We start from the raw sequence: 17,744 nt of genomic DNA, 5'->3' as shown, positions 1-17,744 counted from the left end.
CTAGAAAATAAGTCACCTTCAAGAATTGTTTAAGGGATGCAATGTTATACTTTATACTTTGCTTATAGAAGATTCAAATACTCAGATATCTGAAAAAAATGTAGCTTGATCAGATTAAAGTTTTATATTATAAAATTGGAAATATTGATACGGTATATATATCAGTTTAAATTTTAAAATTGGAAATATTACTAAGCGGAAAATAACATAGGCATTTTCATTGTGATTTCACTATTAGTGTCTAAAAAATCTGTAGATTGATCGTGATATCTTGAGAGCTACACAACACGTAAATTTTTAAAACTTCGAAAACTTTACAATAAACGAAAAGTTTTTCTGTCCATTTTATTCTCCTTATAGGGCCGAATTCTCAACCTAATTGTAAATGTTTGAGAGAAAATAAAATGCAAATTATGCATATCTTCCATGTTAAATTATATTTACTGAAGTAAATTTGGTGAACTAAATTAAGATAAGAATTTTATCAAATAATTGATGTTTTATAATCATGTTTTCAAAATGGAAAATTTGAATATCTGTTACTTCAGGCAATTAATTTTCTACACTTATCTTTTACACTTTCCCGTCTTTGACAAAAATGACATTTTTTATTAGTAATGTTTGACTTCACCTCTTTTAATTCTGCCTTTCATTATTTTTTTATCTGATTAGCTTTGATTAAACTCTATTAGAGGCTCAGTGAGAACAAGCACTTTGTGCCTTATTTTATAGCATAAGTGCATATACGAACAACAAAAAGTATACTTCATTGAAGCTTGCTCGGGCCATGTAATATAATAAAACACCCTTTTACAATAAGATAAGTGCTAATTTAAAAATGAGATGAGCGCTAAAAATAAAATGAAGTGAGAATAAAGAAATAGTTTTGAACTCAAAAATAAGACTTCATGAGTGTTTAAATGAGATGAGTGAAAAATACCAGATGACATTGCAGGTGCTTAAAATGAGATGATAGGCAAAACGCAGGATAAACTCACCGAGAGATATATCTACTAGAAAGAAAACTGAAAGGAGAGGAGGAGAGGAGAGCCGAACTAAGGCTCTGATTTGAGGGCTGCCATGAAATGAGAGAAAATGTATATTACGGAAAGGAGAGGACCCAAAAATGAGTTTCAATAACACTGACGAACAGTAGTGCGCTTGATATTTGGTTCCAATTTATAAAATAAAAGAGGTGAGCCATAGAAGAGAGGTTTCTATAGAAAAGCGCCATTTTGATCACGTGAGATGAGATGGAATTGTATTTGAATTTGATAAAATAAGGAGAGGAGAGGTTTAAAAATATTTCACCATCTTATGAGATGGGAGAGGAGAGCGGCGCTTTGGTCAATATTTGAAAAAAGGTGTGAGTGGGAGAGGGAAGAAAAATATTAAAAATGCCCATCACTGGCTCGAACCACCAACCTATTGGTTAACAGCCGAACGCTCTAACCATTGAGCCACGGAAGCCCAAAAATTAAATGTTCGTCAGGTATTGTGGAAAAACTCTGACGTTTTACGTTACATCTGAGACGTCACAACACTTCTCCCGGATGGGCTCGAACCACCAACCTATTGCGAACATTTAATTTTTGGGCTTGCGTGGCGCAATGGTTAGCGCGTTCAGCTGTTAATCGAAAGGTTGGTGGTTCGAGCCCACCCGGGAGAGGTGTTGTTGGGTCTCATATGTAGCGTAAAAAGTCAAAACTTTTCCACAATACGTGATAACCATTTATTTTCTGATCTTTCGTGGCTCAATGGTTAGCGCGTTCGGCTTTTAACCAATAGCTTGGTGGTTCGAGCCCACCCGGGAGCGGTGTTTTTGGATCTCAAATGTAACGTAAATAGCCAATGTTTTTCCACAATACCTGACGACCATTTAATTTTTGGGCGTCCGTGGCGCAATGGTTAGCGCGTTCAGCTGTTAACCGAAAGGTTGGTGGTTCGAGCCCAAAAGAGAGGTTTTGTGGGGTCTCAGATGTAGCGTGAAAAGTCGTAACTTTTCAACAAAACCTGACAACCATTTAATTTTTGGGCGTCCGTGGCGCAATGGCTAGCGCGTTCGGCTGTTAACCGAAAGGTTGGTGGTTCGAGCCCATCCGGGAGCGGTGTTGTGACGTCTCAGATGTTACGTAAAATGTCAGAGTTTTTCCACAATACCTGACGAACATTTAATTTTTGGCCTTCCGTGGCGCAATAATTAGCGCGTCGAGCACTTAATCGAAAGGTTGGTGGTTCGAGCCCACCCGGAAGAGGTGTTGTGGGGTCTCAGATGTAGCGTTAAAAGTCAAACCTTTTCCACAATACGTGACAACCATTTAATTTCTGATCTTCCGTGGCTCAATGGTTAGCGCGTTCGGCTGTTAACCAATAGCTTGGTGGTTCGAGCCCACCCGGGAGCGGTGTTTTTGGATCTCAAATGTAACGTAAATAGCCAAAGTTTTTCCACAATACCTGACGACCATTTAATTTTTGGGCGTCCGTGGCGCAATGGTTAGCGCGTTCAGCTGTTAACCGAAAGGTTGGTGGTTCGAGCCCAAAAGAGAGGTTTTGTGGGGTCTCAGATGTAGCGTGAAAAGTCGTAACTTTTCAACAAAACCTGACAACCATTTAATTTTTGGGCGTCCGTGGCGCAATGGCTAGCGCGTTCGGCTGTTAACCGAAAGGTTGGTGGTTCGAGCCCATCCGGGAGCGGTGTTGTGACGTCTCAGATGTTACGTAAAATGTCAGAGTTTTTCCACAATACCTGACGAACATTTAATTTTTGGCCTTCCGTGGCGCAATAATTAGCGCGTCGAGCACTTAATCGAAAGGTTGGTGGTTCGAGCCCACCCGGAAGAGGTGTTGTGGGGTCTCAGATGTAGCGTTAAAAGTCAAAACTTTTCCACAATACGTGACAACCATTTAATTTCTGATCTTCCGTGGCTCAATGGTTAGCGCGTTCGGCTGTTAACCAATAGCTTGGTGGTTCGAGCCCACCCGGGAGCGGTGTTTTTGGATCTCAAATGTAACGTAAATAGCCAAAGTTTTTCCACAATACCTGACGACCATTTAATTTTTGGGCGTCCGTGGCGCAATGGTTAGCGCGTTCAGCTGTTAACCGAAAGGTTGGTGGTTCGAGCCCAAAAGAGAGGTTTTGTGGGGTCTCAGATGTAGCGTGAAAAGTCGTAACTTTTCAACAAAACCTGACAACCATTTAATTTTTGGGCGTCCGTGGCGCAATGGCTAGCGCGTTCGGCTGTTAACCGAAAGGTTGGTGGTTCGAGCCCATCCGGGAGCGGTGTTGTGACGTCTCAGATGTTACGTAAAATGTCAGAGTTTTTCCACAATACCTGACGAACATTTAATTTTTGGCCTTCCGTGGCGCAATAATTAGCGCGTCGAGCACTTAATCGAAAGGTTGGTGGTTCGAGCCCACCCGGAAGAGGTGTTGTGGGGTCTCAGATGTAGCGTTAAAAGTCAAAACTTTTCCACAATACGTGACAACCATTTAATTTCTGATCTTCCGTGGCTCAATGGTTAGCGCGTTCGGCTGTTAACCAATAGGTTGGTGGTTCGAGCCCACCCGGGAGCGGTGTTTTTGGATCTCAAATGTAACGTAAATAGCCAAAGTTTTTCCACAATACCTGACGACCATTTAATTTTTGGGCGTCCGTGGCGAATGGTTAGCGCGTTCGGCTGTTAACCGAAAGGTTGGTGGTTCGAGCCCATCCGGGAGCGGTGTTGTGAGGTCTCAGATGTGAAGTAAAAAGACAAGGTTTTACCTCAATACCTGACGAAAATTTAATTTTTGGGCTTCAGTGGCGCAATGGTCAGCGCGTTCAGCTGTTAACCGAAAGGTTGGTGGTTCGAGCCCTCCCGGGAGCGGTGTTGTGACGTCTCAGATGTAACGTAAAATGTCAGAGTTTTTCCACAATACCTGACGAGCATTTAATTTTTGGGCTTCCGTGGCGCAATGGTTAGCGCGTTCAGCTGTTAATCGAAAGGTTGGTATTCGAGCCCACCCGGGAGAGGTGTTGTGAGGTCTCAGATGAAGCGTGAAAAGTCAAACTTTTTCCATAATACGTGATAACCATTTATTTTCTGATCTTTCGTGGCTCAATGGTTAGCGCGTTCGGCTGTTAACCAATAGCTTGGTGGTTCGAGCCCACCCGGGAGCGGTGTTTTTGGATCTCAAATGTAACGTAAATAGCCAAAGTTTTTCCGCAATACCTGACGACCATTTAATTTTTTGGCTTCCGTGGCGCAATGGTTAGCGCGTTCAGCTGTTAACCGAAAGGTTGGTGGTTCGAGCCCAAAAGAGAGGTTTTGTGGGGTCTCAGATGTAGCGTGAAAAGTCGTAACTTTTCAACAAAACCTGACAACCATTTAATTTTTGGGCGTCCGTGGCGCAATGGCTAGCGCGTTCGGCTGTTAACCGAAAGGTTGGTGGTTCGAGCCCATCCGGGAGCGGTGTTGTGACGTCTCAGATGTAACGTAAAATGTCAGAGTTTTTCCACAATACCTGACGAGCCTTTAATTTTTGGGCTTCCGTGGCGCAATGGTTAGCGCGTTCAGCTGTTAATCGAAAGGTTGGTATTCGAGCCCACCCGGGAGAGGTGTTGTGAGGTCTCAGATGAAGCGTGAAAAGTCAAACTTTTTCCATAATACGTGATAACCATTTATTTTCTGATCTTTCGTGGCTCAATGGTTAGCGCGTTCGGCTGTTAACCAATAGGTTGTTGGTTCGAGCCCACCCGGGAGCGGTGTTTTTGGATCTCAAATGTAACGTAAATAGCCAAAGTTTTTCCACAATACCTGACGACCATTTAATTTTTGGGCGTCCGTGGCGAATGGTTAGTGCGTTCGGCTGTTAACCGAAAGGTTGGTGGTTCGAGCCCATCCGGGAGCGGTGTTGTGAGGTCTCAGATGTGAAGTAAAAAGACAAGGTTTTACCTCAATACCTGACGAAAATTTAATTTTTGGGCTTCAGTGGCGCAGTGGTCAGCGCGTTCAGCTGTTAACCGAAAGGTTGGTGGTTCGAGCCCTCCCGGGAGCGGTGTTGTGACGTCTCAGATGTAACGTAAAATGTCAGAGTTTTTCCACAATACCTGACGAGCATTTAATTTTTGGGCTTCCGTGGCGCAATGGTTAGCGCGTTCAGCTGTTAATCGAAAGGTTGGTATTCGAGCCCACCCGGGAGAGGTGTTGTGAGGTCTCAGATGAAGCGTGAAAAGTCAAACTTTTTCCATAATACGTGATAACCATTTATTTTCTGATCTTTCGTGGCTCAATGGTTAGCGCGTTCGGCTGTTAACCAATAGCTTGGTGGTTCGAGCCCACCCGAGAGCGGTGTTTTTGGATCTCAAATGTAACGTAAATAGCCAAAGTTTTTCCGCAATACCTGACGACCATTTTTTTTGGGCGTCCGTGGCGCAATGGTTAGCGCGTTCGGCTGTTAACCGAAAGGTCGGTGGTTCGAGCCCATCCGGGAGCGGTGTTGTGAGGCCTCAGATGTGAAGTAAAAAGTCAAAGTTTTACCTCAATACCTGACGAAAATTTAATTTTTGGGCTTCAGTGGCGCAATTCTCAGCGCGTTCAGCTGTTAACCGAAAGGTTGGTGGTTCGAGCCCAAACGAGAGAGGTTTTGTGGGGTCTCAGATGTAGCTTGAAAAGTCGTAACTTTTCAACAATACCTGACAACCATTTAATTTCTGAGCTTCCGTGGCTCAATGGTTAGCGCGTTCGGCTGTTAACCAATAGGTTGGAGGTTCTAGCCCATCCGGGAGCGGTGTTGTGATGTCTCAGATGTAACGTAAAATGTCAGAGTTTTTCCACAATACCTGACGAACATTTAATTTTTGGCCTTCCGTGGCGCAATAATTAGCGCGTCGAGCACTTAATCGAAAGGTTGGTGGTTCGAGCCCACCGGAAGAGGTGTTGTGGGGTCTAGGATGTGAAGTAAAAAGTCAAAGTTTTACCTCAATACCTGACGAAAATTTAATTTTTGGGCTTCAGTGGCGCAATGGTCAGCGCGTTCAGCTGTTAACCGAAAGGTTGGTGGTTCGAGCCCTCCCGTGAGCGGTGTTGTGACGTCTCAGATGTAACGTAAAATGTCGGAGTTTTTCCACAATACCTGACGAACATTTAATTTTTGGCCTTCCGTGGCGCAATAATTAGCGCGTCGAGCACTTAATCGAAAGGTTGGTGGTTCGAGCCCACCGGAAGAGGTGTTGTGGGGTCTAAGATGTAGCGTTTAAAGTCAAAACTTTTCCACAATACGTGACAACCATTTAATTTCTGATCTTCCGTGGCTCAATGGTTAGCGCGTTCGGCTGTTAACCAATAGGTTGGTGGTTCGAGCCCACCCGGGAGCGGTGTTTTTGGATCTCAAATGTAACGTAAATAGCCAAAGTTTTTCCACAATACCTGACGACCATTTAATTTTTGGGCGTCCGTGGCGAATGGTTAGCGCGTTCGGCTGTTAACCGAAAGGTTGGTGGTTCGAGCCCATCCGGGAGCGGTGTTGTGAGGTCTCAGATGTGAAGTAAAAAGACAAGGTTTTACCTCAATACCTGACGAAAATTTAATTTTTGGGCTTCAGTGGCGCAATGGTCAGCGCGTTCAGCTGTTAACCGAAAGGTTGGTGGTTCGAGCCCTCCCGGGAGCGGTGTTGTGACGTCTCAGATGTAACGTAAAATGTCAAACTTTTTCCATAATACGTGATAACCATTTATTTTCTGATCTTTCGTGGCTCAATGGTTAGCGCGTTCGGCTGTTAATCAATAGCTTGGTGGTTCGAGCCCACCCGGGAGCGGTGTTTTTGGATCTCAAATGTAACGTAAATAGCCAAAGTTTTTCCGCAATACCTGACGACCATTTTTTTGGGCGTCCGTGGCGAATGGTTAGCGCGTTCGGCTGTTAACCGAAAGGTTGGTGGTTCGAGCCCATCCGGGAGCGGTGTTGTGAGGTCTCAGATGTGAAGTAAAAAGACAAGGTTTTACCTCAATACCTGACGAAAATTTAATTTTTGGGCTTCAGTGGCGCAATGGTCAGCGCGTTCAGCTGTTAACCGAAAGGTTGGTGGTTCGAGCCCTCCCGGGAGCGGTGTTGTGACGTCTCAGATGTAACGTAAAATGTCAAACTTTTTCCATAATACGTGATAACCATTTATTTTCCGATCTTTCGTGGCTCAATGGTTAGCGCGTTCGGCTGTTAATCAATAGCTTGGTGGTTCGAGCCCACCCGGGAGCGGTGTTTTTGGATCTCAAATGTAACGTAAATAGCCAAAGTTTTTCCGCAATACCTGACGACCATTTTTTTTGGGCGTCCGTGGCGCAATGGCTAGCGCGTTTGGTTGTTAACCGAAAGGTTGGTGGTTCGAGCCCATCCGGGAGCGGTGTTTTGAGGCCTCAGATGTGAAGTAAAAAGTCAAAGTTTTACCTCAATACCTGACGAAAATTTAATTTTTGGGCTTCAGTGGCGCAATGGTTAGCGCGTTCGGCTATAAACCAATAGGTTGGTGGTTCGAGCCCATCCGGGAGAAGTGTTGTGACGTCTCAGATGTAACGTAAAATGTCGGAGTTTTTCCACAATACCTGACGAACATTTAATTTTTGGGCTTCAGTGGCGCAATGGTCAGCGCGTTCAGCTGTTAACCGAAAGGTTGGTGGTTCGAGCCCAAACGAGAGAGGTTTTGTGGGGTCTCAGATGTAGCTTGAAAAGTCGTAACTTTTCAACAATACCTGACAACCATTTAATTTCTGAGCTTCCGTGGCTCAATGGTTAGCGCGTTCGGCTGTTAACCAATAGGTTGGAGGTTCTAGCCCATCCGGGAGCGGTGTTGTGATGTCTCAGATGTAACGTAAAATGTCAGAGTTTTTCCACAATACCTGACGAACATTTAATTTTTGGCCTTCCGTGGCGCAATAATTAGCGCGTCGAGCACTTAATCGAAAGGTTGGTGGTTCGAGCCCACCGGAAGAGGTGTTGTGGGGTCTAGGATGTGAAGTAAAAAGTCAAAGTTTTACCTCAATACCTGACGAAAATTTAATTTTTGGGCTTCAGTGGCGCAATGGTCAGCGCGTTCAGCTGTTAACCGAAAGGTTGGTGGTTCGAGCCCTCCCGTGAGCGGTGTTGTGACGTCTCAGATGTAACGTAAAATGTCGGAGTTTTTCCACAATACCTGACGAACATTTAATTTTTGGCCTTCCGTGGCGCAATAATTAGCGCGTCGAGCACTTAATCGAAAGGTTGGTGGTTCGAGCCCACCGGAAGAGGTGTTGTGGGGTCTCAGATGTAGCGTTTAAAGTCAAAACTTTTCCACAATACGTGACAACCATTTAATTTCTGATCTTCCGTGGCTCAATGGTTAGCGCGTTCGGCTGTTAACCAATAGGTTGGTGGTTCGAGCCCACCCGGGAGCGGTGTTTTTGGATCTCAAATGTAACGTAAATAGCCAAAGTTTTTCCACAATACCTGACGACCATTTAATTTTTGGGCGTCCGTGGCGAATGGTTAGCGCGTTCGGCTGTTAACCGAAAGGTTGGTGGTTCGAGCCCATCCGGGAGCGGTGTTGTGAGGTCTCAGATGTGAAGTAAAAAGACAAGGTTTTACCTCAATACCTGACGAAAATTTAATTTTTGGGCTTCAGTGGCGCAATGGTCAGCGCGTTCAGCTGTTAACCGAAAGGTTGGTGGTTCGAGCCCTCCCGGGAGCGGTGTTGTGACGTCTCAGATGTAACGTAAAATGTCAAACTTTTTCCATAATACGTGATAACCATTTATTTTCTGATCTTTCGTGGCTCAATGGTTAGCGCGTTCGGCTGTTAATCAATAGCTTGGTGGTTCGAGCCCACCCGGGAGCGGTGTTTTTGGATCTCAAATGTAACGTAAATAGCCAAAGTTTTTCCGCAATACCTGACGACCATTTTTTTGGGCGTCCGTGGCGCAATGGCTAGCGCGTTCGGCTGTTAACCGAAAGGTTGGTGGTTCGAGCCCATCCGGGAGCGGTGTTTTGAGGCCTCAGATGTGAAGTAAAAAGTCAAAGTTTTACCTCAATACCTGACGAAAATTTAATTTTTGGGCTTCAGTGGCGCAATGGTTAGCGCGTTCGGCTGTTAACCAATAGCTTGGTGGTTCGAGCCCACCCGGGAGCGGTGTTTTTGGATCTCAAATGTAACGTAAATAGCCAAAGTTTTTCCACAATACCTGACGACCATTTAATTTTTGGGCGTCCGTGGCGCAATGGTTAGCGCGTTCAGCTGTTAACCGAAAGGTTGGTGGTTCGAGCCCAAAAGAGAGGTTTTGTGGGGTCTCAGATGTAGCGTGAAAAGTCGTAACTTTTCAACAAAACCTGACAACCATTTAATTTTTGGGCGTCCGTGGCGCAATGGCTAGCGCGTTCGGCTGTTAACCGAAAGGTTGGTGGTTCCAGCCCATCCGGGAGCGGTGTTTTGAGGCCTCAGATGTGAAGTAAAAAGTCAAAGTTTTACCTCAATACCTGACGAAAATTTAATTTTTGGGCTTCAGTGGCGCAATGGTTAGCGCGTTCGGCTATTAACCAATAGGTTGGTGGTTCGAGCCCATCCGGGAGAAGTGTTGTGACGTCTCAGATGTAACGTAAAATGTCGGAGTTTTTCCACAATACCTGACGAACATTTAATTTTTGGGCTTCAGTGGCGCAATGGTCAGCGCGTTCAGCTGTTAACCGAAAGGTTGGTGGTTCGAGCCCAAACGAGAGAGGTTTTGTGGGGTCTCAGATGTAGCTTGAAAAGTCGTAACTTTTCAACAATACCTGACAACCATTTAATTTCTGAGCTTCCGTGGCTCAATGGTTAGCGCGTTCGGCTGTTAACCAATAGGTTGGAGGTTCTAGCCCATCCGGGAGCGGTGTTGTGATGTCTCAGATGTAACGTAAAATGTCAGAGTTTTTCCACAATACCTGACGAACATTTAATTTTTGGGCTTCCGTGGCGCAATGGTTAGCGCGTTCAGCTGTTAATCGAAAGGTTGGTGGTTCGAGCCCACCCGGAAGAGGTGTTGTGGGGTCTCAGATGTAGCGTAAAAAGTCAAAACTTTTCCACAATACGTGACAACCATTTAATTTCTGAGCTTCCGTGGCTCAATGGTTAGCGCGTTCGGCTGTCAATCGAAAGGTTGGTGGTTGGAGCCCATCCGGGAGCGGTGTTGTGAGGTCTAGGATGTGAAGTAAAAAGTCAAAGTTTTACCTCAATACCTGACGAAAATTTAATTTTTGGGCTTCAGTGGCGCAATGGTCAGCGCGTTCAGCTGTTAACCGAAAGGTTGGTGGTTCGAGCCCTCCCGGGAGCGGTGTTGTGACGTCTCAGATGTAACGTAAAATGTCAGAGTTTTTCCACAATACCTGACGAGCATTTAATTTTTGGGCTTCCGTGGCGCAATGATTAGCGCGTTTAGCTGTTAATCGAAAGGTTGGTGGTTCGAGCCCACCCGGGAGAGGTGTTGTGAGGTCTCAGATGTAGCGTGAAAAGTCAAACTTTTTCCATAATACGTGATAACCATTTATTTTCTGATCTTTCGTGGCTCAATGGTTAGCGCGTTCGGCTGTTAACCAATAGCTTGGTGGTTCGAGCCCACCCGGGAGCGGTGTTTTTGGATCTCAAACGTAACGTAAATAGCCAAAGTTTTTCTACAATACCTGACGACCATTTAATTTTTGGGCTTCCGTGGCGCAATGGTTAGTGCGTTCAGCTGTTAACCAAAAGGTTGGTGGTTCGAGCCCAAACGAGAGAGGATTTGTGGGGTCTCAGATGTAGCGTGAAAAGTCGTAACTTTTCAACAATACCTGACAACCATTTAATTTTTGGGCGTCCGTGGCGCAATGGCTAGCGCGTTCGGCTGTTAACCGAAAGGTTGGTGGTTCGAGCCCATCCGGGAGCGGTGTTGTGACGTCTCAGATGTTACGTAAAATGTCAGAGTTTTTCCACAATACCTGACGAACATTTAATTTTTGGGCTTCCGTGGCGCAGTAATTAGCGCGTCCAGCTCTTAATCGAAAGGTTGGTGGTTTGAGCCCACCCGGAAGAGGTGTTGTGGGGTCTCAGATGTAGCGTTAAAAGTCAAAACTTTTCCACAATACGTGACAACCATTTAATTTCTGATCTTCCGTGGCTCAATGGTTAGCGCGTTCGGCTGTTAACCAATAGGTTGGTGGTTCGAACCCACCCGGGAGCGGTGTTTTTGGATCTCAAATGTAACGTAAATAGCCAAAGTTTTTCCACAATACCTGACGACCATTTAATTTTTGGGCGTCCGTGGCGCAATGGCTAGCGCGTTCGGCTGTTAACCGAAAGGTTGGTGGTTCGAGCCCATCCGGGAGCGGTGTTGTGACGTCTCAGATGTTACGTAAAATGTCAGAGTTTTTCCACAACACCAGACGAACATTTAACTTTTGGGCTTCCGTGGCGCAATGGTTAGCGCGTTCGGCTGTTAACCAATAGGTTGGTGGTTCGAGCCCATCCGGGAGCGGTGTTGTGAGGTCTCAGATGTGACGTAAAAAGTCAAGGTTTTTACACAATCACTTTTATTGAGTGTTTTATAGGGAATTAAGCTGAATTCGGTCAAAAATTTCTCCAGAAAAAAATGCATTCAAAAAAGTACCGAAAAAATCGCATGTTTTTCTTCTTCAAGATACAAAATCCGTGACAACGATTTCTTATTGAAAAATTTAATTTTAACAGTTTTTTGATTGAATATCGTTACATTTGCTTGAATTAAAGCAAAAAGTATAAAAATAATAGTTTCAGTGAACATATTTGAAAATAGTGAAGAAATACTCAAAGTATGCTTCTTTGGCCGTGAAACGTCGATTTTGAAAATGTTATTAAAAATCGAGGTAAATTTTTAATTATTGTTAAATCGAGATGAAATCACTTTCAATGAGTGTTTTATAGGGAATTAAGCTGAATTCGGTCAAAACTTTCTCCAGAAAAAAATGCATTCAAAAGTGTACCGAAAAAATCGCATGTTTTTCTTCTTCAAGATACAAAATCCGTGACAACGATTTCTTATTGAAAAATTGAATTTTAACAGTTTTTTGAATGAATATCGTTACATTTGCTTGAATTAAAGCAAAAAGTATAAAAATAATGGTTTCAGTGGTTATATTTGAAAATAGTGAAGAAATACTCAAAATATGCTTCTTTGGCCGTGAAACGTCGATTTTGAAAATGTTATTAAAAATCGAGGTACATTTTTATTTATTGTTCAATCGAGATGAAATCACTTTTAATGAGTGTTTTATAGGGAATTAAGCTGAATTCGGTCAAACATTTCTCCAGAAAAAAATGCATTTAAAAGTGTACCGAAAAAATCGCATGTTTTTTATTTCAAGATACAAAATCCGTGACAACGATTTCTTATTTAAAATTGAATTTTAACAGTTTGTTGAATGAATATCGTTACATTTGCTTGAATTAACGCAAAAATTACAAAAATAATGGTTTCAGTGGTTATATTTGAAAATAGTGAACAAATACTCAAAATGTTTTTCTTAGGCCGAGTTACGTCGATTTTGAAAATGTTATTAAAAATCGAGGTACATTTTTATATATTGTTCAATCGAGATGAAATCACTTTCAATGAGTGTTTTATAGGGAATTAAGCTGAATTCGGTCAAACATTTCTCCAAAAAAAATGCATTCAAAAGTGTACCGAAAAAATCGCATGTTTTTTTTCTTCAAGATACAATATCCGTGACAACGATTTCTTATTTAAAATTGAATTTTAACAGTTTGTTGAATGAATATCGTTACATTTGCTTGAATTAACGCAAAAATTACAAAAATAATGGTTTCAGTGGTTATATTTGAAAACAGTGAACAAATACTCAGAATGTTTTTCTTAGGCCGAGTTACGTCGATTTTGAAAATGTTATTAAAAATCGAGGTACATTTTTATTTATTGTTCAATCGAGATGAAATCACTTTAAATGAGTGTTTTATAGGGAATTAAGCTGAATTCGGTCAAAAATTTCTCCAGAAAAAAATTCATTCAAAAAAGTACCGAAAAATTCGCAGGTTTTTCTTCTTCAAGACACAAAATCCGTGAATACGATTTCTTATTGAAAATTGAATTTTAACAGTTTTTTGAATGAATATCGTTACATTTGCTTGAATTAAAGCAAAAAGTATAAAAATAATGGTTTCAGTGGTTATTTTTAAAATAAGGAAGAAATACTCAAAATATGCTTCTTTGGCCGTGAAACGTCGATTTTGAAAATGTTATTAAAAATCGAGGTACATTTTTATTTATTGTTCAATCGAGATGAAATCACTTTCAATGAGTGTTTTATAGGGAATTAAGCTGAATTCGGTCAAAAATTTCTCCTGAAAAAATGCATTATAAAAAAGTACCGAAAAAATCGCATGTTTTTCTTCTTCAAGATACAAAATCCGTGACTACGATTTCTTATTGAAAAATTTAATTTTAACAGTTTTTTGATCGAATATCGTTACATTTGCTTGAATTAAAGCAAAAAGTATAAAAATAATGCTTTCAGTGAACATATTTGAAAATAGTGAAGAAATACTCAAAGTATGCTTCTTTGGCCGTGAAACGTCGATTTTGAAAATGTTATTAAAATTCGAGGTAAATTTTTAATTATTGTTAAATCGAGATGAAATCACTTTCAATGAGTGTTTTATAGGGAATTAAGCTGAATTCGGTCAAAAATTTCTCCAGAAAAAAATTCATTCAAAAAAGTACCGAAAAAATCGCAGGTTTATCTTCTTCAAGACACAAAATCCGTGAATACGATTTCTTATTGAAAATTGAATTTTAACAGTTTTTTGAATGAATATCGTTACATTGCTTGAATTAAAGCAAAAAGTATAAAAATAATGGTTTCAGTGGTTATTTTTGAAAATAGTGAAGAAATACTCAAAATATGCTTCCTTGGCCGTGAAACGTCGATTTTGAAAATGTTATAAAAAATCGAGGTAAATTTTTAATTATTGTTAAATCGAGATGAAATCACTTTCAAAGAGTGTTTTATAGAGAATTAAGCTGAATTCGGTCAAACATTTCTCCAAAAAAAATGCATTCAAAAGTGTACCGAAAAAATCGCATGTTTTTTTTCTTCAAGATACAATATCCGTGACAACGATTTTTTATTTAAAATTGAATTTTAACAGTTTGTTGAATGAATATCGTTACATTTGCTTGAATTAACGCAAAAATTACAAAAATAATGGTTTCAGTGGTTATATTTGAAAACAGTGAACAAATACTCAAAATGTTTTTCTTAGGCCGAGTTACGTCGATTTTGAAAATGTTATTAAAAATCGAGGTACATTTTTATTTATTGTTCAATCGAGATGAAATCACTTTTAATGAGTGTTTTATAGGGAATTAAGCTGAATTCGGTCAAAAATTTCTCCTGAAAAAAATGCATTCAAAAAAGTACCGAAAAAATCGCATGTTTTTCTTCTTCAAGATACATAATCCGTGACAACGATTTCTTATTGAAAAATTTAATTTTAACAGTTTTTTGATTGAATATCGTTACATTTGCTTGAATTAAAGCAAAAAGTATAAAAATAATGGTTTCAGTGAACATATTTGAAAATAGTGAAGAAATACTCAAAGTAAGCTTCTTTGGCCGTGAAACGTCGATTTTGAAAATGTTATTAAAAATCGAGGTAAATTTTTAATTATTGTTCAATCGAGATGAAATCACTTTCAATGAGTGTTTTATAGGGAATTAAGCTGAATTCGGTCAAAAATTTCTCCAGAAAAAAATGCATTCAAAAAAGTACCGAAAAAAATCGCATGTTTTTCTTCTTCAAGATACAAAATCCGTGACAACGATTTCTTATTGAAAAATTGAATTTTAATAGTTTTTTGAATGAATATCGTTACATTTGCTTGAATTAAAGCAAAAAGTATAAAAATAATGGTTTCAGTGGTTATTTTTGAAAATAGTGAAGAAATACTCAAAATATGCTTCTTTGGCCGTGAAACGTCGATTTTGAAAATGTTATTAAAAATCGAGGTACATTTTTATATATTGTTCAATCGAGATGAAATCACTTTCAATGAGTGTTTTATAGGGAATTAAGCTGAATTCGGTCAAACATTTCTCCAAAAAAAAATGCATTCAAAAGTGTACCGAAAAAATCGCATGTTTTTTTTCTTCAAGATACAATATCCGTGACAACGATTTCTTATTTAAAATTGAATTTTAACAGTTTGTTGAATGAATATCGTTACATTTGCTTGAATTAACGCAAAAATTACAAAAATAATGGTTTCAGTGGTTATATTTGAAAACAGTGAACAAATACTCAAAATGTTTTTCTTAGGCCGAGTTACATCGATTTTGAAAATGTTATTAAAAATCGAGGTACATTTTTATTTATTGTTCAATCGAGATGAAATCACTTTAAATGAGTGTTTTATAGGGAATTAAGCTGAATTCGGTCAAAAATTTCTCCAGAAAAAAATTCATTCAAAAAAGTACCGAAAAATTCGCAGGTTTTTCTTCTTCAAGACACAAAATCCGTGAATACGATTTCTTATTGAAAATTGAATTTTAACAGTTTTTTGAATGAATATCGTTACATTTGCTTGAATTAAAGCAAAAAGTATAAAAATAATGGTTTCAGTGGTTATTTTTAAAATAAGGAAGAAATACTCAAAATATGCTTCTTTGGCCGTGAAACGTCGATTTTGAAAATGTTATTAAAAATCGAGGTACATTTTTATTTATTGTTCAATCGAGATGAAATCACTTTTAATGAGTGTTTTATAGGGAATTAAGCTGAATTCGGTCAAAAATTTCTCCTGAAAAAATGCATTCAAAAAAGTACCGAAAAAATCGCATGTTTTTCTTCTTCAAGATACAAAATCCGTGACTACGATTTCTTATTGAAAAATTTAATTTTAACAGTTTTTTGATCGAATATCGTTACATTTGCTTGAATTAAAGCAAAAAGTATAAAAATAATGCTTTCAGTAAACATATTTGAAAATAGTGAAGAAATACTCAAAGTATGCTTCTTTGGCCGTGAAACGTCGATTTTGAAAATGTTATTAAAATTCGAGGTAAATTTTTAATTATTGTTAAATCGAGATGAAATCACTTTCAATGAGTGTTTTATAGGGAATTAAGCTGAATTCGGTCAAAAATTTCTCCAGAAAAAAATTCATTCAAAAAAGTACCGAAAAAATCGCAGGTTTATCTTCTTCAAGACACAAAATCCGTGAATACGATTTCTTATTGAAAATTGAATTTTAACAGTTTTTTGAATGAATATCGTTACATTGCTTGAATTAAAGCAAAAAGTATAAAAATAATGGTTTCAGTGGTTATTTTTGAAAATAGTGAAGAAATACTCAAAATATGCTTCTTTGGCCGTGAAACGTCGATTTTGAAAATGTTATTAAAAATCGAGGTAAATTTTTAATTATTGTTAAATCGAGATGAAATCACTTTCAAAGAGTGTTTTATAGGGAATTAAGCTGAATTCGGTCAAACATTTCTCCAAAAAAAAATGCATTCAAAAGTGTACCGAAAAAATCGCATGTTTTTTTTCTTCAAGATACAATATCCGTGACAACGATTTTTTATTTAAAATTGAATTTTAACAGTTTGTTGAATGAATATCGTTACATTTGCTTGAATTAACGCAAAAATTACAAAAATAATGGTTTCAGTGGTTATATTTGAAAACAGTGAACAAATACTCAAAATGTTTTTCTTAGGCCGAGTTACGTCGATTTTGAAAATGTTATTAAAAATCGAGGTACATTTTTATTTATTGTTCAATCGAGATGAAATCACTTTTAATGAGTGTTTTATAGGGAATTAAGCTGAATTCGGTCAAAAATTTCTCCTGAAAAAAATGCATTCAAAAAAGTACCGAAAAAATCGCATGTTTTTCTTCTTCAAGATACATAATCCGTGACAACGATTTCTTATTGAAAAATTTAATTTTAACAGTTTTTTGATTGAATATCGTTACATTTGCTTGAATTAAAGCAAAAAGTATAAAAATAATGGTTTCAGTGAACATATTTGAAAATAGTGAAGAAATACTCAAAGTAAGCTTCTTTGGCCGTGAAACGTCGATTTTGAAAATGTTATTAAAAATCGAGGTAAATTTTTAATTATTGTTCAATCGAGATGAAATCACTTTCAATGAGTGTTTTATAGGGAATTAAGCTGAATTCGGTCAAAAATTTCTCCAGAAAAAAATGCAATCAAAAAAGTACCGAAAAAAATCGCATGTTTTTCTTCTTCAAGATACAAAATCCGTGACAACGATTTCTTATTGAAAAATTGAATTTTAATAGTTTTTTGAATGAATATCGTTACATTTGCTTGAATTAAAGCAAAAAGTATAAAAATAATGGTTTCAGTGGTTATTTTTGAAAATAGTGAAGAAATACTCAAAATATGCTTCTTTGGCCGTGAAACGTCGATTTTGAAAATGTTATTAAAAATCGAGGTACATTTTTATTTATTGTTCAATCGAGATGAAATCACTTTCAATGAGTGTTTTATAGGGAATTAAGCTGAATTCGGTCAAAAATTTCTCCAGAAAAAAATGCATTCAAAAAAGTACCGAAAAAATCGCATGTTTTTCTTCTTCAAGATACAAAATCCGTGACAACGATTTCTTATTGAAAAATTTAATTTTAACAGTTTTTTGATTGTATATCGTTACATTTGCTTGAATTAAAGCAAAAAGTATAAAAATAATGGTTTCAGTGAACATATTT

The 17,744-nt window shown here is 39.0% G+C and overlaps 1 non-coding gene across 1 annotated transcript; it reads left to right on the top strand.

Moving 5' to 3' along the window:
* The first annotated feature begins 10,090 nt into the window (after window positions 1-10,090).
* Window positions 10,091-10,163, top strand: TRNAD-GUC (transfer RNA aspartic acid (anticodon GUC)). Its single transcript has one exon. It is a non-coding gene; the product is annotated as a tRNA-Asp (tRNA).
* Window positions 10,164-17,744: the final 7,581 nt, after the last annotated feature.

This window comes from Phalangium opilio, unplaced genomic scaffold (genome assembly GCF_054372755.1).
Source record: "Phalangium opilio isolate 3A_F unplaced genomic scaffold, DU_Popi_V2 ptg000390l_1, whole genome shotgun sequence".
Taxonomy (NCBI): domain Eukaryota; kingdom Metazoa; phylum Arthropoda; class Arachnida; order Opiliones; family Phalangiidae; genus Phalangium; species Phalangium opilio.
This window is presented reverse-complemented; position numbering and strand designations above follow the sequence as displayed.